At 29.9% G+C, this 18,499-nt stretch overlaps 11 non-coding genes across 11 annotated transcripts; all 11 read left to right on the top strand.

The window, feature by feature from the left end:
• Window positions 1–1,295: 1,295 nt before the first annotated feature.
• TRNAT-AGU (transfer RNA threonine (anticodon AGU)) lies at window positions 1,296–1,369 on the top strand. The gene has a single exon. It is a non-coding gene; the product is annotated as a tRNA-Thr (tRNA).
• Window positions 1,370–3,335: 1,966 nt separating this feature from the next.
• TRNAT-AGU (transfer RNA threonine (anticodon AGU)) lies at window positions 3,336–3,409 on the top strand. Its single transcript has one exon. It is a non-coding gene; the product is annotated as a tRNA-Thr (tRNA).
• Window positions 3,410–4,353: 944 nt separating this feature from the next.
• On the top strand, window positions 4,354–4,427 carry TRNAT-AGU (transfer RNA threonine (anticodon AGU)). Its single transcript has one exon. It is a non-coding gene; the product is annotated as a tRNA-Thr (tRNA).
• Window positions 4,428–7,413: 2,986 nt separating this feature from the next.
• Window positions 7,414–7,487, top strand: TRNAT-AGU (transfer RNA threonine (anticodon AGU)). The gene has a single exon. It is a non-coding gene; the product is annotated as a tRNA-Thr (tRNA).
• Window positions 7,488–8,945: 1,458 nt separating this feature from the next.
• Window positions 8,946–9,018, top strand: TRNAT-CGU (transfer RNA threonine (anticodon CGU)). The gene has a single exon. It is a non-coding gene; the product is annotated as a tRNA-Thr (tRNA).
• Window positions 9,019–11,492: 2,474 nt separating this feature from the next.
• On the top strand, window positions 11,493–11,566 carry TRNAT-AGU (transfer RNA threonine (anticodon AGU)). The gene has a single exon. It is a non-coding gene; the product is annotated as a tRNA-Thr (tRNA).
• Window positions 11,567–14,042: 2,476 nt separating this feature from the next.
• TRNAT-AGU (transfer RNA threonine (anticodon AGU)) lies at window positions 14,043–14,115 on the top strand. The gene has a single exon. It is a non-coding gene; the product is annotated as a tRNA-Thr (tRNA).
• A 435-nt stretch (window positions 14,116–14,550) lies between these two features.
• On the top strand, window positions 14,551–14,624 carry TRNAT-AGU (transfer RNA threonine (anticodon AGU)). The gene has a single exon. It is a non-coding gene; the product is annotated as a tRNA-Thr (tRNA).
• Window positions 14,625–15,568: 944 nt separating this feature from the next.
• On the top strand, window positions 15,569–15,642 carry TRNAT-AGU (transfer RNA threonine (anticodon AGU)). The gene has a single exon. It is a non-coding gene; the product is annotated as a tRNA-Thr (tRNA).
• Window positions 15,643–16,078: 436 nt separating this feature from the next.
• TRNAT-CGU (transfer RNA threonine (anticodon CGU)) lies at window positions 16,079–16,151 on the top strand. Its single transcript has one exon. It is a non-coding gene; the product is annotated as a tRNA-Thr (tRNA).
• Window positions 16,152–18,116: 1,965 nt separating this feature from the next.
• On the top strand, window positions 18,117–18,189 carry TRNAT-CGU (transfer RNA threonine (anticodon CGU)). Its single transcript has one exon. It is a non-coding gene; the product is annotated as a tRNA-Thr (tRNA).
• Window positions 18,190–18,499: the final 310 nt, after the last annotated feature.

The following is an 18,499-nucleotide window of genomic DNA, read 5'->3' as shown; positions in this document are numbered from 1 at the left end:
AAATAGGGAAAAGAAAATGACAAAGAACAAGATAGAGGTGAATGATCACTCTATTGTTGAATTCAACTAATCCATACTTCAGCAAGGTATATTTTAAAATGATATGAATAGGGTAAACTTCAAATTAGAGAGGTGTTTTTGAATAAGTGAAGAGTCTTCATTCATCTTAAGTTTATGAGTAGAGAAGTGTGTGAACTTAGAAAAGAATATGAAAGTGAAAAAGCATTATTCTCTTGAACACCATAAAGAAAAAGTTTTCAAAATTAAGAATCAAGTGGGTGCTGTGGCTTTGCTGGTTAAAACGCCTGTCTAGTAAACAGGAGATCCTGAGTTCAACTCTGAGCTGTGCCTTGCTTTTCTCATTGTTATATAACAAATGATTTTCATTAGGTCTTATTCCGATACTATTAAAATATAAAAGTCTGATTCATCTTACCGTTGAACAGATCATCTTAAACCTTATAAAAACACAAGTATTTTCAAGATTATAGAATGAATACTGTTATTGCCAAATAAAAAAAATACATATCTATGAGAAAGACGTAGATGAAATTTCTACCTAGATTTGAGCAATATTAATACCTTCATGATTTTTTTTTTAAAGAATTCAAGAAATGAAATTGAGTTTTATAAGAGTACCTGTTTATTAAAACATATTAATACTTGCGTAGTGATTGAGTATGTTTTCGTGTTTAAGATTACAATACATATAAAGAAGAATTTATAGCAGGAAACACATTTTCATCATCAACAATAAATTATGTATGCATTTCTTACTATTAACGTTGGTGCTGTGGCTTAGTGGTTAAAGCACCTGTCTCGTAATCAGGAAATCCTGAGTTCAAATCTCAACAGCACCGAACTCTTTTCTCCATGCTTTCCGAATAATTTTCATCAAACAAATGTTGAATACAATTTAAGAATAAACATCTGGTTCTATGAACTTTAGAATAAGTTATCTTAAAAATGAAATAAAATGCTTGGTAGTGTGAAGATTTTTGTAGGAATGCATTGACTGAAATAGGGAAAAGAAAATGACAAAGAACAAGATAGAGGTGAATGATCACTCTATTGTGGAATTCAACAAATCCATTCTTCAGCAAGGAATATTTTAAAATGATATGAATAGGGTAAACTTCAAATTAGAGAGGTGTTTTTGAATAAGTGAAGAGTCTTCATTCATCTTAAGTGTTTGAGTAGAGAAGTGTGTGAACTTAGAAAAGAATATGAAAGTGAAAAAGCAATATTCTCTTGAACACCATAAAGAAAAGTGTTTCAAATTTAAGAATCAAGTGGGTGCTGTGGCTTAGCTGGTTAAAGCGCCTGTCTAGTAAACATGAGATCCTGAGTTCAAATCTCAGCAGCGCCTTGCTTTTCTCATTGTAATATATAACAAATCATTTTCATTAGGTCTTATTCCGATACAATTAAAATATAAAAGTCTGATTCATCTTACTGATGAACAGATCATCTTTAACCTTATAAAAACCCAAGTATTTTCAAGATTATAGAATTAATAATGTTATTGCAAAATGAAAAAAATACATATCTATGAGAAAGACGTAGATGAAATGTCTACCTAGATTGGAGCAATATTATTACCTTCATGAAAAAAAATTGTAAAGAATTCAAGAAATGGAATTGGGTTTTATAAGAGTACCTGTTTATTAAAACATATTAATCCTTGCGTAGTGATTGAGTATCTTTTCGTGTTTAAGATTACAATACATATAAAGAAGAATTTATAGCAGAAAACAAATTTTCATCATTAACAATAAATTCTTTATGCATTTTTTACTATTACTGTTGGTGCTGTGGCTTAGTGGTTAAATCACCTTTCTCGTAAACAGGAAATCCTGAGTTCAAATCTCAGCAGAACCTAACTGTTTTCTCCATGCTTTCCGAATAATTTACATCAAACAAATGTTGAATACAATTTAAGAATAAACATCTGGATCTATGAACTTTAGAATAAGTTATCTTAAACATTAAATAAAATGCTTGGTATTGTGAAGATTTTTGTAGGAATGCATTGACTGAAATAGGGAAAAGAAAATGACAAAGAACAAGATAGAGGTGAATGATCACTCTATTGTTGAATTCAACTAATACATTCTTCAGCAAGGGATATTTTAAAATGATATGAATTGGGTAAACTTCAAATTAGAGAGGTGTTTTTGAATAAGTGAAGAGTCTTCATTCATCTTAAGTGTTTGAGTAGAGAAGTGTGTGAACTTAGAAAAGAATATGAAAGTGAAAAAGCAATATTCTCTTGAACACCATAAAGAAAAGTGTTTCAAAATAAAGAATCAAGTGGGTGCTGTGGCTTAGCTGGTTAAAGTGCCTGTCTAGTAAACAGGAGATCCTGAGTTCAACTCTGAGCAGTGCCTTGCTTTTCTCATTGTTATATAACAAATCATTTTCATTAGGTCTTATTCCGATACAATTAAAATATAAAAGCCTGATTCATCTTACTGTTGAACAGATCATCTTTAACCTTATAAAAACCCAAGTATTTTCAAGATTATAGAATGAATACTGTTATTGCAAAATGAAAAAAAGTACATATCTATGAGAAAGACGTAGATGAAATGCCTACCAAGATTGGAGCAATATTATTACCTTCATGAAAAAAATTGTAAAGAATTCAAGAAATGAAATTGGGTTTTATAAGAGTACCTGTTTATTAAAATATATGAATCCTTGCGTAGTGATTGAGTATCTTTTCGTGTTTAAGATTACAATACATATAAAGAAGAATTTATAGCAGAAAACACATTTTCATCATCAACAATAAATTATTTATGCATTTTTTACTATTACCGTTGGTGCTGTGGCTTAGTGGTTAAAGCTCCTATCTCGTAAACAGGAAATCCTGAGTTCAAATCTCAGCAGCATTTACCTGTTTTCTTCATGCTTTCCGAATAATTTTCCTCAAACAAGTGATGAATACAATTTAAGTATAAACATCTGGTTCTATGAACTTTAGAATAAGTTATCTTAAAAATTAAATAAAATACTTGGTATTGTGAAGATTTTTGTAGGAATGCATTGATTGAAATAGGGAAAAGAATATGACAAAGAACAAGATAGAGGTGAATGATCACTCTATTGTTGAATTCAACTAATCCATTCTTCAGCAAGGTATATTTTAAAATGATATGAATAGGGTAAACTTCAAATTAGAGAGGTGTTTTTGAATAAGTGAAGAGTCTTCATTCATCTTAAGTGTTTGAGTAGAGAAGTGTGTGAACTTAGAAAAGAATATGAAAGTGAAAAAGCAATATTCTCTTGAACACCATAAAGAAAAGTGTTTCAAATTTAAGAATCAAGTGGGTGCTGTGGCTTAGCTGGTTAAAGCGCCTGTCTAGTAAACAGGAGATCCTGAGTTCAACTCTCAGCAGTGCCTTGCTTTTCTCATTGTTATATAACAAATCATTTTCATTAGGTCTTATTCCGATACAATTAAAATATAAAAGTCTGATTCATCTTACTGTTGAACAGATCATCTTAAACCTTATAAAAACACAAGTATTTTCAAGATTATAGAATGAATACTGTTATTGCCAAATGAAAAAAATACATATCTATGAGAAAGACGTAGATGAAATTTCTACCTAGATTTGAGCAATATTAATACCTTCATGATTTTTTTTTTAAAGAATTCAAGAAATGAAATTGAGTTTTGTAAGAGTACCTGTTTATTAAAACATAGTAATACTTGCGTAGTGATTGAGTATGTTTTCGTGTTTAAGATTAGAATACATATAAAGAAGAATTTATTGCAGGAAACACATTTTCATCATCAACAATAAATTATGTATGCATTTCTTACTATTAACGTTGGTGCTGTGGCTTAGTGGTTAAAGCTCCTGTCTCGTAAACAGGAAATCCTGAGTTCAAATCTCAACAGCACCTAACTGTTTTCTCCATGCTTTCCGAATAATTTTCATCAAACAAATGATGAATACAATTTAAGAATAAACATCTGGTTCTATGAACTTTAGAATAAGTTATCTTAACAATTAAATAAAATGCTTGGTATTGAGAAGATTTTTGTAGGAATGCATTGACTGAAATAGGGAAAAGAAAATGACAAAGAACAAGATACAGGTGAATGATCACTCTATTGTTGAATTCAACTAATCCATTCTTCAGCAAGGTATATTTTAAAATGATATGAATAGGGTAAGCTTCAAATTAGAGAGGGTTTTTTGAATAAGTGAAGAGTCTTCATTCATCTTAAGTGTTTGAGTTGAGAAGTGTGTGAACTTAGAAAAGAATATGAAAGTGAAAAAGCAATATTCTCTTGAACACCATAAAGAAAAGTGTTTCAAATTTAAGAATCAAGTGGGTGCTGTGGCTTAGCTGGTTAAAGCGCCTGTCTAGTAAACAGGAGATCCTGAGTTCAAATCTCAGCAGCGCCTTGCTTTTCTCATTGTAATATATAACAAATCATTTTCATTAGGTCTTATTCCGATACAATTAAAATATAAAAGTCTGATTCATCTTACTGTTGAACGGATCATCTTTAACCTTATAAAAACCCAAGTATTTTCAAGATTATAGAATGAATAATGTTATTGCAAAATGAAAAAAATACATATCTATGAGAAAGACGTCGATGAAATGTCTACATAGATTGGAGTAATATTATTACCTTCATGAAAAAAAATTGTAAAGAATTCAAGAAATGAAATTGGGTTTTATAAGAGTACCTGTTTATTAAAACATATTAATACTTGCGTAGTGATTGAGTATGTTTTCCTGTTTAAGATTACAATACATATAAAGAAGAATTTATAGCAGGAAACACATTTTCATCATCAACAATGAATAATTTATGCATTGCTTACTATTAATGTTGGTGCTGTGGCTTAGTGGTTAAAGCGCCTTTCTCATAAACAGGAAATCCTGAGTTCAAATCTCAGCAGAACCTAACTGTTTTCTCCATGCTTTCCGAATAATTTACATTCAACAAATGTTGAATACAATTTAAGAATAAACATCTGGATCTATGAACTTTAGAATAACTTATCTTAAACATTAAATAAAATGCTTGGTATTGTGAAGATTTTTGTAAGAATGCATTGACTGAAATAGGGAAAAGAAAATGACAAAGAACAAGATAGAGGTGAATGATCACTCTATTGTTAAATTCAACTAATCCATTCTTCAGCAAGGTATATTTTAAAATGATATGAATAGGGTAAACTTCAAATTAGAGAGGTGTTTTTGAATAAGTGAGGAGTCTTCATTCATCTTAAGTGTTTGAGTAGAGAAGTGTGTGAACTTAGAAAAGAATATAAAAGTGAAAGAGCAATATTCTCTTGAACACCATAAAGAAAAGTGTTTCAAAATAAAGAATCAAGTGGGTGCAGTGGCTTAGCTGGTTAAAGCGCCTGTCTAGTAAACAGGAGATCCTGAGTTCATCTCTCAGCAGTGCCTTGCTTTTCTCATTGTTATATAACAAATCATTTTCATTAGGTCTTATTCCGATACAATTAAAATATAAAAGTCTGATTCATATTACTGTTGAACAGATCACCTTTAACCTTATAAAAACCCAGGTATTTTCAAGATTATAGAATGAATACTGTTATTGCAAAATGAAAAAAAGTACATATCTATGAGAAAGACGTAGATGAAATGTCTACCAAGATTGGAGCAATATTATTACCTTCATGAAAAAAAATTGTAAAGAATTCAAGAAATGAAATTGGGTTTTATAAGAGTAGCTGTTTATTAAAACATATGAATCCTTGTGAAGTGATTGAGTATCTTTTCGTGTTTAAGATTACAATACATATAAAGAAGAATTCATAGCAGAAAACACATTTTCATCATCAACAATAAATTATTTATGCATTTTTTACTATTACCGTTGGTGCTGTGGCTAAGTGGTTAAAACTCCTATCTCGTAAACAGGAAATCCTGAGTTCAAATCTCAGTAGCATTTAACTGTTTTCTTCATGCTTTCCGAATAATTTTCATCAAACAAGTGTTGAATACAATTTAAGTATAAACATCTGGTTCTATGAACTTTAGAATAAGTTATCTTAAAAATTAAATAAAATACTTGGTATTGTGAAGATTTTTGTAGGAATGCATTGATTGAAATAGGGAAAAGAAAATGACAAAGAACAAGATAGAGGTGAATGATCACTCTATTGTGGAATTCAACAAATCCATTCTTCAGCAAGGAATATTTTAAAATGATATGAATAGGGTAAACTTCAAATTAGAGAGGTGTTTTAGAATAAGTGAAGAGTTTTCATTCATCTTAAGTTTATGAGTAGAGAAGTGTGTGAACTTAGAAAAGAATATGAAAGTGAAAAAGCATTATTCTCTTGAACACCATAAAGAAAAAGTTTTCAAAATTAAGAATCAAGTGGGTGCTGTGGCTTAGCTGGTTAAAACGCCTGTCTAGTAAACAGGAGATCCTGAGTTCAACTCTGAGCTGTTCCTTGCTTTTCTCATTGTTATATAACAAATCATTTTCATTAGGTCTTATTCCGATACAATTAAAATATAAAAGTCTGATTCATCTTACTGTTGAACAGATCATCTTAAACCTTATAAAAACACAAGTATTTTCAAGATTATAGAATGAATACTGTTATTGCCAAATAAAAAAAATACATATCTATGAGAAAGACGTAGATGAAATTTCTACCTAGATTTGAGCAATAATAATACCTTCATGATTTTTTTTTTTAAAGAATTCAAGAAATGAAATTGAGTTTTATAAGAGTACCTGTTTATTAAAACATATTAATACTTGCGTAGTGATTGAGTATGTTTTCGTGTTTAAGATTACAATACATATAAAGAAGAATTTATAGCAGGAAACACATTTTCATCATCAACAATAAATTATGTATGCATTTCTTACTATTAACGTTGGTGCTGTGGCTTAGTGGTTAAAGGGCCTGTCTCGTAATCAGGAAATCCTGAGTTCAAATCTCAACAGCACCTAACTCTTTTCTCCATGCTTTCCGAATAACTTTCATCAAACAAATGTTGAATACAATTTAAGAATAAACATCTGGTTCTATGAACTTTAGAATAAGTTATCTTAAAAATGAAATAAAATGCTTGGTATTGTGAAGATTTTTGTAGGAATGCATTGACTGAAATAGGGAAAAGAAAATGACAAAGAACAAGATAGAGGTGAATGATCACTCTATTGTGGAATTCAACAAATCCATTCTTCAGCAAGGAATATTTTAAAATGATATGAATAGGGTAAACTTCAAATTAGAGAGGTGTTTTAGAATAAGTGAAGAGTCTTCATTCATCTTAAGTGTTTGAGTAGAGAAGTGTGTGAACTTAGAAAAGAATATGAAAGTGAAAAAGCAATATTCTCTTGAACACCATAAAGAAAAGTGTTTCAAATTTAAGAATCAAGTGGGTGCTGTGGCTGAGCTGGTTAAAGCGCCTGTCTAGTAAACAGGAGATCCTGAGTTCAAATCTCAGCAGCGCCTTGCTTTTCTCATTGTAATATATAACAAATCATTTTCATTAGGTCTTATTCCGATACAATTAAAATATAAAAGTCTGATTCATCTTACTGATGAACAGATCATCTTTAACCTTATAAAAACCCAAGTATTTTCAAGATTATAGAATGAATAATGTTATTGCAAAATGAAAAAAATACATATCTATGAGAAAGACGTAGATGAAATGTCTACCTAGATTGGAGTAATATTATTACCTTCATGAAAAAAAATTGTAAAGAATTCAAGAAATGAAATTGGGTTTTATAAGAGTACCTGTTTATTAAAACATATTAATACTTGCGTAGTGATTGAGTATGTTTTCCTGTTTAAGATTACAATACATATAAAGAAGAATTTATAGCAGGAAACACATTTTCATCATCAACAATGAATAATTTATGCATTTCTTACTATTAACGTTGGTGCTGTGGCTTAGTGGTTAAAGCACCTTTCTCATAAACAGGAAATCTTGAGTTCAAATCTCAGCAGAACCTAACTGTTTTCTCCATGCTTTCCGAATAATTTACATCCAACAAATGTTGAATACAATTTAAGAATAAACATCTGGATCTATGAACTTTAGAATAAGTTATCTTAAACATTAAATAAAATGCTTGGTATTGTGAAGATTTTTGTAAGAATGCATTGACTGAAATAGGGAAAAGAAAATGACAAAGAACAAGATAGAGGTGAATGATCACTCTATTGTTGAATTCAACTAATCCATTCTTCAGCAAGGGATATTTTAAAATGATATGAATAGGGTAAACTTCAAATTAGAGAGGTGTTTTTGAATAAGTGAAGAGTCTTCATTCATCTTAAGTGTTTGAGTAGAGAAGTGTGTGAACTTAGAAAAGAATATGAAAGTGAAAAAGCAATATTCTCTTGAACACCATAAAGAAAAGTGTTTCAAAATAAAGAATCAAGTGGGTGCTGTGGCTTAGCTGGTTAAAGCGCCTGTCTAGTAAACAGGAGATCCTGAGTTCAACTCTGAGCAGTGCCTTGCTTTTCTCATTGTTATATAACAAATCATTTTCATTAGGTCTTATTCCGATACAATTAAAATATAAAAGTCTGATTCATCTTACTGTTGAACAGATCATCTTTAACCTTATAAAAACCCAAGTATTTTCAAGATTATAGAATGAATACTGTTATTGCAAAATGAAAAAAAGACATATCTATGAGAAAGACGTAGATGAAATGTCTACCTAGATTGGAGCAATATTATTACCTTCATGAAAAAAAATTGTAAAGAATTCAAGAAATGGAATTGGGTTTTATAAGAGTACCTTTTTATTAAAACATATTAATCCTTGCATAGTGATTGAGTATCTTTACTTGTTTAAGATTACAATACATATAAAGAAGAATTTAAAGCAGAAAACAAATTTTCATCATTAACAATAAATTCTTTATGCATTTTTTACTATTACTGTTGGTGCTGTGGCTTAGTGGTTAAAGCTCCTGTCTCGTAAACAGGAAATCCTGAGTTCAATTCTCAGCAGCATTTAACTGTTTTCTCCATGCTTTCCGAATAATTTTCATCAAACAAGTGTTGAATACAATTTAAGTAAAAAACATCTGGTTCTATGAACTTTAGAATAAGTTATCTTAAAAATTTAATAAAATGCTTGGTATTGTGAGGATTTTTGTAGGAATGCATTGACTGAAATAGGGAAAAGAAAATGACAAAGAACAAGATAGAGGTGAATGATCACTCTATTGTTAAATTCAACTAATCCATTCTTCAGCAAGGTATATTTTAAAATGATATGAATAGGGTAAACTTCAAATTAGAGAGGTGTTTTTGAATAAGTGAGGAGTCTTCATTCATCTTAAGTGTTTGAGTAGAGAAGTGTGTGAACTTAGAAAAGAATATAAAAGTGAAAGAGCAATATTCTCTTGAACACCATAAAGAAAAGTGTTTCAAAATAAAGAATCAAGTGGGTGCAGTGGCTTAGCTGGTTAAAGCGCCTGTCTAGTAAACAGGAGATCCTGAGTTCATCTCTCAGCAGTGCCTTGCTTTTCTCATTGTTATATAACAAATCATTTTCATTAGGTCTTATTCCGATACAATTAAAATATAAAAGTCTGATTCATATTACTGTTGAACAGATCACCTTTAACCTTATAAAAACCCAGGTATTTTCAAGATTATAGAATGAATACTGTTATTGCAAAATGAAAAAAAGTACATATCTATGAGAAAGACGTAGATGAAATGTCTACCAAGATTGGAGCAATATTATTACCTTCATGAAAAAAAATTGTAAAGAATTCAAGAAATGAAATTGGGTTTTATAAGAGTAGCTGTTTATTAAAACATATGAATCCTTGTGAAGTGATTGAGTATCTTTTCGTGTTTAAGATTACAATACATATAAAGAAGAATTTATAGCAGAAAACACATTTTCATCATCAACAATAAATTATTTATGCATTTTTTACTATTACCGTTGGTGCTGTGGCTAAGTGGTTAAAACTCCTATCTCGTAAACAGGAAATCCTGAGTTCAAATCTCAGTAGCATTTAACTGTTTTCTTCATGCTTTCCGAATAATTTTCATCAAACAAGTGTTGAATACAATTTAAGTATAAACATCTGGTTCTATGAACTTTAGAATAAGTTATCTTAAAAATTAAATAAAATACTTGGTATTGTGAAGATTTTTGTAGGAATGCATTGATTGAAATATGGAAAAGAAAATGACAAAGAACAAGATAGAGGTGAATGATCACTCTATTGTGGAATTCAACAAATCCATTCTTCAGCAAGGAATATTTTAAAATGATATGAATAGGGTAAACTTCAAATTAGAGAGGTGTTTTAGAATAAGTGAAGAGTTTTCATTCATCTTAAGTTTATGAGTAGAGAAGTGTGTGAACTTAGAAAAGAATATGAAAGTGAAAAAGCATTATTCTCTTGAACACCATAAAGAAAAAGTTTTCAAAATTAAGAATCAAGTGGGTGCTGTGGCTTAGCTGGTTAAAACGCCTGTCTAGTAAACAGGAGATCCTGAGTTCAACTCTGAGCTGTTCCTTGCTTTTCTCATTGTTATATAACAAATCATTTTCATTAGGTCTTATTCCGATACAATTAAAATATAAAAGTCTGATTCATCTTACTGTTGAACAGATCATCTTAAACCTTATAAAAACACAAGTATTTTCAAGATTATAGAATGAATACTGTTATTGCCAAATAAAAAAAATACATATCTATGAGAAAGACGTAGATGAAATTTCTACCTAGATTTGAGCAATAATAATACCTTCATGATTTTTTTTTTAAAGAATTCAAGAAATGAAATTGAGTTTTATAAGAGTACCTGTTTATTAAAACATATTAATACTTGCGTAGTGATTGAGTATGTTTTCGTGTTTAAGATTACAATACATATAAAGAAGAATTTATAGCAGGAAACACATTTTCATCATCAACAATAAATTATGTATGCATTTCTTACTATTAACGTTGGTGCTGTGGCTTAGTGGTTAAAGGGCCTGTCTCGTAATCAGGAAATCCTGAGTTCAAATCTCAACAGCACCTAACTCTTTTCTCCATGCTTTCCGAATAACTTTCATCAAACAAATGTTGAATACAATTTAAGAATAAACATCTGGTTCTATGAACTTTAGAATAAGTTATCTTAAAAATGAAATAAAATGCTTGGTATTGTGAAGATTTTTGTAGGAATGCATTGACTGAAATAGGGAAAAGAAAATGACAAAGAACAAGATAGAGGTGAATGATCACTCTATTGTGGAATTCAACAAATCCATTCTTCAGCAAGGAATATTTTAAAATGATATGAATAGGGTAAACTTCAAATTAGAGAGGTGTTTTAGAATAAGTGAAGAGTCTTCATTCATCTTAAGTGTTTGAGTAGAGAAGTGTGTGAACTTAGAAAAGAATATGAAAGTGAAAAAGCAATATTCTCTTGAACACCATAAAGAAAAGTGTTTCAAATTTAAGAATCAAGTGGGTGCTGTGGCTGAGCTGGTTAAAGCGCCTGTCTAGTAAACAGGAGATCCTGAGTTCAAATCTCAGCAGCGCCTTGCTTTTCTCATTGTAATATATAACAAATCATTTTCATTAGGTCTTATTCCGATACAATTAAAATATAAAAGTCTGATTCATCTTACTGATGAACAGATCATCTTTAACCTTATAAAAACCCAAGTACTTTCAAGATTATAGAATGAATAATGTTATTGCAAAATGAAAAAAATACATATCTATGAGAAAGACGTAGATGAAATGTCTACCTAGATTGGAGTAATATTATTACCTTCATGAAAAAAAATTGTAAAGAATTCAAGAAATGAAATTGGGTTTTATAAGAGTACCTGTTTATTAAAACATATTAATACTTGCGTAGTGATTGAGTATGTTTTCCTGTTTAAGATTACAATACATATAAAGAAGAATTTATAGCAGGAAACACATTTTCATCATCAACAATGAATAATTTATGCATTTCTTACTATTAACGTTGGTGCTGTGGCTTAGTGGTTAAAGCACCTTTCTCATAAACAGGAAATCTTGAGTTCAAATCTCAGCAGAACCTAACTGTTTTCTCCATGCTTTCCGAATAATTTACATCCAACAAATGTTGAATACAATTTAAGAATAAACATCTGGATCTATGAACTTTAGAATAAGTTATCTTAAACATTAAATAAAATGCTTGGTATTGTGAAGATTTTTGTAGGAATGCATTGACTGAAATAGGGAAAAGAAAATGACAAAGAACAAGATAGAGGTGAATGATCACTCTATTGTTGAATTCAACTAATCCATTCTTCAGCAAGGGATATTTTAAAATGATATGAATAGGGTAAACTTCACATTAGAGAGGTGTTTTTGAATAAGTGAAGAGTCTTCATTCATCTTAAGTGTTTGAGTAGAGAAGTGTGTGAACTTAGAAAAGAATATAAAAGTGAAAAAGCAATATTCTCTTGAACACCATAAAGAAAAGTGTTTCAAAATAAAGAATCAAGTGGGTGCAGTGGCTTAGCTGGTTAAAGCGCCTGTCTAGTAAACAGGAGATCCTGAGTTCAACTCTGAGCAGTGCCTTGCTTTTCTCATTGTTATATAACAAATCATTTTCATTAGGTCTTATTCCGATACAATTAAAATATAAAAGTCTGATTCATCTTACTGTTGAACAGATCATCTTTAACCTTATAAAAACCCAAGTATTTTCAAGATTATAGAATGAATACTGTTATTGCAAAATGAAAAAAAGACATATCTATGAGAAAGACGTAGATGAAATGTCTACCTAGATTGGAGCAATATTATTACCTTCATGAAAAAAAATTGTAAAGAATTCAAGAAATGGAATTGGGTTTTATAAGAGTACCTTTTTATTAAAACATATTAATCCTTGCGTAGTGATTGAGTATCTTTTCGTGTTTAAGATATAAATACATATAAAGAAGAATTTATAGCAGAAAACAAATTTCCATCATTAACAATAGATTTTTTATACATTTTTTACTATTACTGTTGGTGCTGTGGCTTAGTGGTTAAAGCTCCTGTCTCGTAAACAGGAAATCCTGAGTTCAATTCTCAACAGCATTTAACTGTTTTCTCCATGCTTTCCGAATAATTTTCATCAAACAAGTGTTGAATACAATTTAAGTATAAACATCTGGTTCTATGAACTTTAGAATAAGTTATCTTAAAAATTAAATAAAATGCTTGGTATTGTGAGGATTTTTGTAGGAATGCATTGACTGAAATAGGGAAAAGAAAATGACAAAGAACAAGATAGAGGTGAATGATCACTCTATTGTTGAATTCAACTAATCCATTCTTCAGCAAGGTATATTTTAAAATGATATGAATAGGGTAAACTTCAAATTAGAGAGGTGTTTTTGAATAAGTGAGGAGTCTTCATTCATCTTAAGTGTTTGAGTAGAGAAGTGTGTGAACTTAGAAAAGAATATGAAAGTGAAAAAGCAATATTCTCTTGAACACCATAAAGAAAAGTGTTTCAAATTTAAGAATCAAGTGGATGCTGTGGCTTAGCTGGTTAAAGCGCCTGTCTAGTAAACAGGAGATCCTGAGTTCAACTCGCAGCAGTGAATTGCTTTTCTCATTGTTATATAACAAATCATTTTTATTAGGTCTTATTCCGATACAATTAAAATATAAAAGTCTGATTCATCTTACTGTTGAACAGATCATCTTAAACCTTATAAAAACACAAGTATTTTCAAGATTATAGAATGAATACTGTTATTGCCAAATGAAAAAAAATACATATCTATGAGAAAGAAATAGATGAAATTTCTACCTAGATTTGAGCAATATTAATACCTTCATGATTTTTTTTTAAAGGATTCAAGAAATGAAATTGAGTTTTATAAGAGTACCTGTTTAATAAAACATATTAATACTTGCGTAGTGATTGAGTATGTTTTCGTGTTTAAGATTGCAATACATATAAAGAAGAATTTATAGCAGAAAACACATTTTCATCATCAACAATAAATTATGTATGCATTTCTTACCATTAACGTTGGTGCTGTGGCTTAGTGGTTAAAGCGCCTGTCTAGTAAACAGGAAATCCTGAGTTCAATTCTCAGCAGCACCTAACTGTTTTCTCCATGCTTTCTGAATAATTTTCATCAAACAAATGTTGAATACAATTTAAGAATAAACATCTGGTTCTATGAACTTTAGAATAAGTTATCTTAAAAATTAAATAAAATGCTTGGTATTGTGAAGATTTTTGTAGGAATGCATTGACTGAAATAGGGATAAGAAAATGACAAAGAACAAGATAGAGGTGAATGTTCACTCTATTGTTCAATTCAACTAATCCATTCTTCAGCAAGGTATATTTTAAAATGATATGAATAGGGTAAACTTCAAATTAGAGAGGTGTTTTTGAATAAGTGAAGAGTCTTCATTCATCTTAAGTGTTTGAGTAGAGAAGTGTGTAAACTTAGAAAAGAATATGAAAGTGAAAAAGCAATATTCTCTTGAACACCATAAAGAAAAGTGTTTCAAATTTAAGAATCAAGTGGGTGCTGTGGCTTAGCTGGTTAAAGCGCCTGTCTAGTAAACAGGAGATCCTGAGTTCAAATCTCAGCAGCGCCTTGCTTTTCTCATTGTTATATAACAAATCATTTTCATTAGGTCTTATTCCGATACAATTAAAATATAAAAGTCTGATTCATCTTACTGTTGAACAGATCATCTTTAACCTTATAAAAACACAAGTATTTTCAAGATTATAGAATGAATACTGTTATTGCAAAATGAAAAAAATACATATCTATGAGAAAGACGTAGATGAAATGTCTACCTAGATTGGAGCAATATTATTACCTTCATGAAAAAAATTGTAAAGAATTCAAGAAATGAAATTGGGTTTTATAAGAGTACCTGTTTATTAAAACATATTAATACTTGCGTAGTGATTGAGTATGCTTTCGTGTTTAAGATTACAATACATATAAAGAAGAATTTATAGCAGGAAACACATTTTCATCATCAACAATAAATTATGTATGCATTTCTTACTATTAACGTTGGTGCTGTGGCTTAGTGGTTAAAGCGCCTTTCTCGTAAACAGGAAATCCTGAGTTCAAATCTCAGCAGCACCTAACTGTTTTCTCCATGCTTTCCGAATAATTTTCATCAAACAAATGTTGAATACAATTTAAGAATAAACATCTGGTTCTATGAACTTTAGAATAAGTTATCTTAAAAATTAAAGAAAATGCTTGGTATTGTGAAGATTTTTGTAGGAATGCATTGACTGAAATAGGGATAAGAAAATGACAAAGAACAAGATAGAGGTGAATGTTCACTCTATTGTTAAATTCAACTAATCCATTCTTCAGCAAGGTATATTTTAAAATGATATGAATAGGGTAAACTTCAAATTAGAGAGGTGTTTTTGAATAAGTGAAGAGTCTTCATTCATCTTAAGTGTTTGAGTAGAGAAGTGTTTGAACTTAGAAAAGAATATGAAAGTGAAAAAGCAATATTCTCTTGAACACCATAAAGAAAAGTGTTTCAAATTTAAGAATCAAGTGGGTGCTGTGGCTTAGCTGGTTAAAGCGCCTGTCTAGTAAACAGGAGATCCTGAGTTCAAATCTCAGCAGCGCCTTGCTTTTCTCATTGTTATATAACAAATCATTTTCATTAGGTCTTATTCCGATACAATTAAAATATAAAAGTCTGATTCATCTTACTGTTGAACAGATCATCTTTAACCTTATAAAAACCCAAGTATTTTCAAGATTATAGAATGAATACTGTTATTGCAAAATGAAAAAAATACATATCTATGAGAAAGACGTAGATGAAATGTCTACCTAGATTGGAGCAATATTATTACCTTCATGAAAAAAATTGTAAAGAATTCAAGAAATTAAATTGGGTTTTATAAGAGTACCTGTTTATTAAAACATATTAATACTTGCGTAGTGATTGAGTATGTTTTCGTGTTTAAGATTACAATACATATAAAGAAGAATTTATAGCAGGAAACACATTTTCATCATCAACAATAAATTATGTATGCATTTCTTACTATTAACGTTGGTGCTGTGGCTTAGTGGTTAAAGCGCCTGTCTCGTAAACAGGAAATCCTGAGTTCAAATCTCAGCAGCACCTAAATGTTTTCTCCATGCTTTCCGAATAATTTTCATCAAACAAATGTTGAATACAATTTAAGAATAAACATCTGGTTCTATGAACTTTAGAATAAGTTATTTTAAAAATTAAATAAAATGCTTGGTATTGTGAAGATTTTTGTAGGAATGCATTGACTGAAATAGGGAAAAGAAAATGACAAAGAACAAGATACAGGTGAATGATCACTCTATTGTTGAATTCAACTAATCCATTCTTCAGCAAGGTATATTTTAAAATGATATGAATAGGGTAAGCTTCAAATTAGAGAGGTGTTTTTGAATAAGTGAAGAGTCTTCATTCATCTTAAGTGTTTGAGTAGAGAAGTGTGTGAACTTAGAAAAGAATATGAAAGTGAAAAAGCAATATTCTCTTGAAAACCATAAAGAAAAGTGTTTCAAATTTAAAAATCAAGTGGGTGCTGTGGCTTAGCTGGCTAAAGCACCTGTCTAGTAAACAGGAGATCCTGAGTTCATCTCTCAGCAGTGCCTTGCTTTTCTCATTGTTATATAACAAATCATTTTCATTAGGTCTTATTCCGATACAATTAAAATATAAAAGTCTGATTCATCTTACTGTTGAACAGATCACCTTTAACCTTATAAAAACCCAGGTATTTTCAAGATTATAGAATGAATACTGTTATTGCAAAATGAAAAAAGTACATATCTATGAGAAAGACGTAGATGAAATGTCTACCAAGATTGGAGCAATATTATTACCTTCATGAAAAAAATTTGTAAAGAATTCAAGAAATGAAATTGGGTTTTATAAGAGTGCCTGTTTATTAAAAAAAATGAATCCTTGCGAAGTGATTGAGTATCTTTTCGTGTTTAAGATTACAATACATATAAAGAAGAATTTATAGCAGAAAACACATTTTCTTCATCAACAATAAATTATTTATGCATTTTTTACTACTACCGTTGGTGCTGTGTCTAAGTGGTTAAAGCTCCTATCTCGTATACAGGAAATCCTGAGTTCAAATCTCAGCAGCATTTAACTGTTTTCTTCATGCTTTCCGAATAATTTTCATCAAACAAGTGTTGAATACAATTTAAGTATAAACATCTGGTTCTATGAACTTTAGAATAAGTTATCTTAAAAATTAAATAAAATACTTGGTATTGTGAAGATTTTTGTAGGAATGCATTGATTGAAATAGGGAAAAGAAAATGACAAAGAACAAGATAGAGGTGAATGATCACTCTATTGTTGAATTCAACTAATCCATTCTTCAGCAAGGTATATTTTAAAATGATATGAATAGGGTAAACTTCAAATTAGAGAGGTGTTTTTGAATAAGTGAAGAGTCTTCATTCATCTTAAGTTTATGAGTAGAGAAGTGTGTGAACTTAGAAAAGAATATGAAAGTGAAAAAGCATTATTCTCTTGAACAACATAAAGAAAAAGTTTTCAAAATTAAGAATCAAGTGGGTGCTGTGGCTTAGCTGGTTAAAACGCCTGTCTAGTAAACAGGAGATCCTGAGTTCAACTCTCAGCTGTGCCTTGCTTTTCTCATTGTTATAGAACAAATCATTTTCATTAGGTCTTATTCCGATACAATTAAAATATAAAAGTCTGATTCATCTTACTGTTGAACAGATCATCTTAAACCTTATAAAAACACAAGTATTTTCAAGATTATGGAATGAATACTGTTATTGCCAAATAAAAAACATACATATCTATGAGAAAGACGTAGATGAAATTTCTACCTAGATTTGAGCAATATTAATACCTTCATGATTTTTTTTTTTAAAGAATTCAAGAAATGAAATTGAGTTTTATAAGAGTACCTGTTTATTAAAACATATTAATACTTGCGTAGTGATTGAGTATGTTTTCGTGTTTAAGATTACAATACATATAAAGAAGAATTTATAGCAGGAAACACATTTTCATCATCAACAATAAATTATATATGCATTGCTTACTATTAACGTTGGTGCTGTGGCTTAGTGGTTAAAGCGCCTGTCTCGTAAACAGGAAATCCTGAGTTCAAATCTCAACAGCACCTAACTCTTTTCTCCATGCTTTCCGAATAATTTTCATCAAACAAATGTTGAATACAATTTAAGAATAAACATCTGGTTCTATGAACTTTAGAATAAGTTATCTTAAAAATGAAATAAAATGCTTGGTATTGTGAAGATTTTTGTAGGAATGCATTGACTGAAATAGGGAAAAGAAAATGACAAAGAACAAGATAGAGGTGAATGATCACTCTATTGTGGAATTCAACAAATCCATTCTTCAGCAAGGATTATTTTAAAATGATATGAATAGGGTAAACTTCAAATTAGAGAGGTGTTTTTGAATAAGTGAAG

The sequence above is a fragment of the Lissotriton vulgaris genome, chromosome 12 (assembly GCF_964263255.1).
Source record: "Lissotriton vulgaris chromosome 12, aLisVul1.2, whole genome shotgun sequence".
Taxonomy (NCBI): domain Eukaryota; kingdom Metazoa; phylum Chordata; class Amphibia; order Caudata; family Salamandridae; genus Lissotriton; species Lissotriton vulgaris.
This window is presented reverse-complemented; position numbering and strand designations above follow the sequence as displayed.